Source organism: Giraffa tippelskirchi, chromosome 4, assembly GCF_054371585.1.
Source record: "Giraffa tippelskirchi isolate mGirTip1 chromosome 4, T2T-mGirTip1v1.2.pri, whole genome shotgun sequence".
Lineage (NCBI taxonomy): Eukaryota > Metazoa > Chordata > Mammalia > Artiodactyla > Giraffidae > Giraffa > Giraffa tippelskirchi.
In genome coordinates, this window is record NC_137278.1 from 48,752,137 (window position 1) to 48,757,568 (window position 5,432).

Here is a 5,432-nt window from a genome sequence, read left to right on the forward strand (position 1 = left end):
TCAGTATCTTCCATTTCTTACAAGATCAGGTCCCATCTCTATGACCTGGCTCCACTATACCCTCCTCTCCCACTTATCTCATCACTGTCTGCTTATAGTCCTCTGCCCTACTCTGAGGAGTTGTATGTTTTCTTAATTTTCCTTTTTTTTTTTTTCCTCATGCATCTGGGCTTTTGTTTCACTGTCTCATTGACCTGGAATGATCTCTTTTCTTCCCTTTCTGTTCATCCTCCAAACACACTCTAAACGTTCAACAACAGGACAAGGGATAAATGAACTATAATATGTGGTAGTTACTGTGGTTTGACACCCATTCTCCCTTTTAGGGCCAAGGCACTGATCCCCCTCTTGTCAGAAAAGTTGGCTACTGACCGTACACAGCTGAGTCCCTCTGCCAGGAAAGATGTGGGTTGAAGAAAGCTGTCTTACCCCAGGTTTTATCAGCCAACATTCAGAGACCAGTTGCATACAAGGATACAGAGGCTTGGCTCCTTTGCCTCTGTCAACTAAAAAAAAACAAAAAAAATACGCAACGTACCTGCATGCTCAGTCGCGTTGGACTCTTTGTGACCCTAAGGGCTGTAGCCCACCAGAATACTGGAGTGGGTTGCCATATCCTCCCAAGGGGATCTTCCCAACCCAGGATTGAACCTGTGTCTGCTGCATCTCCTGCATTGCAGGTGGATTCTTTACCACTGAGCCACCAGGAAAGCCTGCACAATGTTAGAGTCATAAATTAAGTACTGTTTGGGACAAAATGAGGAGTATAGCCCAAGAGACAGCCCTTCAGATAGCTCGGAGGAACTGCTCCAAGGAAGTGTTGTGTATGGGGGGTGGGGTCAGTATATATGTTATTTTGGTGAAGGAAGTATGTGCAGTCAGGCACACGTTTTGGCAGAAGGTTGCTGCTAGTTACCAGGAGTGTATGTCTCCTTTAATGATTTCAGTGCTTTTCTAGATATAAGAAGATACAAGAAATTAGGCTCACAAAACTTCCTGAAAATATCGACATGAAGACCCATTCTGCCAGTTTTTCCTGGAGCACTGAGTAACTCATTCTTGATCTCCACCCAGAACTCCTCTGAGGGTGTGTTGAAGGTCAGCAACCACAATGGCTAATGACTTCATCCTTGTAGGAGCAGATGGCAAGTGACAATTGTGGGTTGGCACCTCTGCTCGGCACAACTCTGAAGACCGTCCTAGCTAAACTCCCCGTGGGATGGGTTGAGGCCTCCACTGCAGCCGCATCACTTTCCAAGCTCTGTCTCTGCCCCGTCCTGCTTCCCTCAGTCCTTTATAGGCAGCCTTCTGAGAGTTCTCCCCAGTGAAACTTCCAACCTGCAAACCTCATCTCAGAGTCTGTTTCCAGGTAACCCTAAAACACAGCAAATCTAGAGTGCAATCGTACATAACCATTAAAAACTTTAAATTCTGAATTAGAGAATAGTTAATGAATAGGAAAATGCTTGAGGTAATGTAATAATTATGAAAACATGGGGCAAAACTGTGCATGCAATATGTTCCTTATTTAAGAATCTACATGAAGAAAGGAGAGTGAATGGGAGCAAAGAGAAAAATAAATAACTTCAGGAAGACTTACTCCTAAAATAGAATTAAAATAGTGTCTACTTGTGGAATTTTATTTCAGTTTTGCTTGTTTTAAATATTCTCCAATGAGCAAATAATCATTAGAAAACCTAAGTAAGTTATTTAACAATTAAAGGAAGTTATATTACTAAACAAATCACCAGGACACAAAACCCCAAAACAGAAGTTTACCTAATCCATCCTTTGAGGACAAATGAAAAGCTTTCCCTTCCAGGATCCTTCCTTGCCTGCCCCCTCAGATATCCTGGTGGTGGTTTAGTTGTTAAGTTGTGTCTGATTCTTGTGGCCCCATGGATTCTAGCCTGCGAGAGGCTCCTCTGTCCCTGGGGTTCTCCAGGCAAGACTACTGAAGTGAGTTGTCATTTCCTTCTCCAGGGGATCTTCCCAACCCAGGAGTCAAACCCGGGTCTCCTACATTGCAGGCAGATTCTTTACTGACTGAGCTATAAGGGAAGCCCTTCAGAAATCCTTCGGAAATCCTAGGGGTTGACTACTGACTACTTCCTTTTTTTTTTTTTTTTTAAGAAGCAGCCAATTTTCTGTACTTAATGATTACTTCCTTTTTTGTGCAAATCTGTCTCCGTCTATATATGTGTCTATCATTATCCTTTATCACATGGTATTGCAAATATTTAAATTTATCTCATATTACACCAAAGGTCTCCTGAGGGCAGAAGATCATGTCCCTATGCATAGGGCATGGTCTCTGCAGGGTGAACACACAGTGTGTTTCCTGAATGAATGAATGAATGAATAAATGAAATTGTCTTTGGAGTGGAGGCTGGAAGAATCCAGCATTGGATTGGCTTGGGGACAAACTACTGAAAGTGAGGATGTAAAAAGAAGCATTGAAAGCCTAATTAACGTTTTGGACTTCGTCAGTATAGAAGACTATGAAATGAGAGACCCTCCCTACGCCCGTGCTTCTCTGCTGTGCTTCACAAAGAAGCTGAAAGGAGCTGACATTGCCAGTGTGGCTTTGAGGCTTTCATGATAAGCATCAGTTTGATTTCAGAAGGAAAATGAAAAATGCCATTCAGGGATGAATGTTGTGTTCAACTTTACAATGATCATTTTTTTTCTAATCATTCAATTAAAAAAAAAAAAAAAAACGAAGCACCAGTGTTCTTACTGGAGAAGTTTTGCATTTCTCCGAGCTAAATTTTAGAAAGTCGTGTTTTAAACTTTCTCACAATACCTTATTTTCTGCCCTTTCATTCTCTTCCTACAATTACTAAAATGCATTGTCTTTTTTTTTTTTTTTTTCCTGGTTTTAATTGATACAAAATTCACAGCTTTAACCAGATCTTCCAGGGGAAGATCCCCCAGAGAAGGAAATGGTACCCCACTCCAGTATTCTTGCCTGGAGAATCCCATGAACAAAGGACCCTGGCGGGCTACATCCAGTCCAGGGGGTTGCAAAGAGTCGGACATAACAGAGCGCCTGAGCACTAGCACCACAGCCGTTTTAAAGTGTGCAATTCAGTATTGCCTTTTAATCCTGAGTCAAGCTTCTCTCCTAAAGTGACAATTGGCTAGTCTTTTACAAAGATATTAACTGGTTCTACTGAGCTGACATTACAATAATATTCCTGAGTGAAACATTTACATTTAAATTAGGGTATTGATACCTTAACTCAAAGAACTAGCTCCATTCTTCCCTGACTCCCTATCACTTATAGGATGTGGGTGAAATTTATTAGTGATACACAGAAAAATCTTCTTAGACTGGCCCCTGCTCATTCAACCTTCCTTAGCTTTCTCTCCTCTTTTACACCATGAGCCCCAGATGCGCTCAAATGTTTGCACTTCCTCTGGTGAGCCGCATTCTTTCATGCTTTTCTGTGTATTTCTTTTTCCTGTTTGGTGGGTGCCTGTGTATCTTCCCTTGAGATGAAGTCCAAATATTAAGATGCCTGTGAAACCTTCTCCATCTTCCCCAGGCAGAGTTGAGAGGTGGTGCCCTCCTCATTCATTTTCTGCCTCTCACTCTCTCTCCCATTCTCTAGGCAACTTTACATGCCCCTCCCCACATAACCTTTACCATGTTGATTTGTAACCTTCGATTCCTTTGCTGTTCCTAATAAGACTGTCAATGTTTTCAGCATAAGGATTGTTTACATCTCCACTGTTCAATAATCTTGAAATAGAGTAGATGCTCAAAAGCAGTTACTGAATACGGGGAAAAAAAAAGACTACTGCTATTTAAGGATATCTGGCAGACTGGTAAGGAACTTATTTTTTTGGTGGAATGTACCTTTGGGCACCGTTCATGTGGATATCTACTCTAGTTAAAGCTATAGCTGATGAGCAATGTTTATCTTGAAATCATTGTAGGAGTGAGAAACCAGAATGCTGATACCTCTGGAAATTTTTGAAACTCCCTAGAGAAAGATACAAACTATTAATTAGATGTGTATCATGACAATATGTATTTTACAGGATTAATAAACCTGAACATTAATCCAGCCTGTTTTATTCTTGTTTCTCTTGAGCTTCAGCATAGAATTTATATTTGTAACACCTGCTGTTTTCATCCTAGGATAATAGACTGTTTAGCATTTTATCACTTTCAAAGTATAGGAATTCACACTTTACCCACTCCTGGTTATTTGATGTGAATCTCTTCCAAGGGTTTTTCAGAGATCATCCTGGAGCCTAGGCTAAACTACTAAGGCTGTGAGCTATCAAACCAGTATGTAAACTGCAAGTAAAATAAAGAGTTATTAGGATTATTGAAATGGAAAACAATAATGAAATGTTTAGGGTTGGGAGAGGGATGGGGAGTGAGGAGGAGGAAGGGAAAGAAAAAGGAAAAAAGAAAAAAAAAAACTCTTTCTTTTTTTTTAATTTTATTCTTTTTCAAAGGAGGGGTTGGTGATCCGCTGGTTGAATTTTAGTTCCCTGACTAGGGGTGCTGAGTCCTAACTGCTAGACTACCAGGGAATTCCCTATAATTTTCTTAAAATGCAAATTCTTCCTTGCCACAGTCCTCCAAGCAGAGCCTTCTTCATCTAAATTGACATGTGCTCACTGTCTCCTGCAATAAGATGTGAGGGCTCAGTTATCATGTGTTCATGTGCCTAGCAGTCATCTGGGGACTGGTTTAAAATGATGGGCTCTTGAAATCATTACTTCAAAGAGCTATCTGTACTTGCATGTTCACTGCAGCAATGTTCACAGTAGCCAAGACATGGAAACAAGGTAGGTGTTCACCTAGGGAAGGACAGATGTAGAAAATATGAAATGAGAGTGGAATATTATTTAGCCTTTAAAAAGAAAAAAATTCTGTCATTTGTGACAACATGGGTAAATTTGGAGAGAATTATGCTGAGATAAGCTAGACAGAGAAAGATGAATGAATGTCACCATATTCATCACCATACCACTTTAAGTGTGGAATAAAATAGAAAGTCAAACTCAGGAATCGAGTAAAATGGGGTTGCCAGGAGGTGGGAGGTGGGGGGATAGGAGAAATTGGTAAGTGGATGTAAGCTTTCAGTTGTATGACAGCAAAACAAAAGAAAATAAAACAAAGTAAAAAAAAATGAAACACAAGCAAAATAAAGTAAAATGATAGATTTCTAGCCATCACCTCAATTTCTCTGGGATGCTAGTTAGTTTTTCTGGAGGTGATACTAGGAACTTTTTTTAAGATCTTTTTTAAGTCTTTATTGAATTTGTTATAATATTATTTCTATTTTACATTTGTTTTTTGCCCTGAGGCATGTAGGATCTTAATTCTCCGACCAGGGATCAAACCCCCACTCCCTACATTAGAAAGCAACGTCTTAACCATTGAACCACCAGGGAAGTCCCAGAAA

General features: G+C 40.2%; 1 protein-coding gene across 4 annotated transcripts in view; it reads left to right on the top strand.

The window, feature by feature from the left end:
- CTNNA2 (catenin alpha 2) overlaps positions 1-5,432 on the top strand; it is a 1,291,223-nt gene that overhangs the window by 659,756 nt on the left and 626,035 nt on the right. The gene's annotated exons all lie outside the window — the stretch shown is intronic.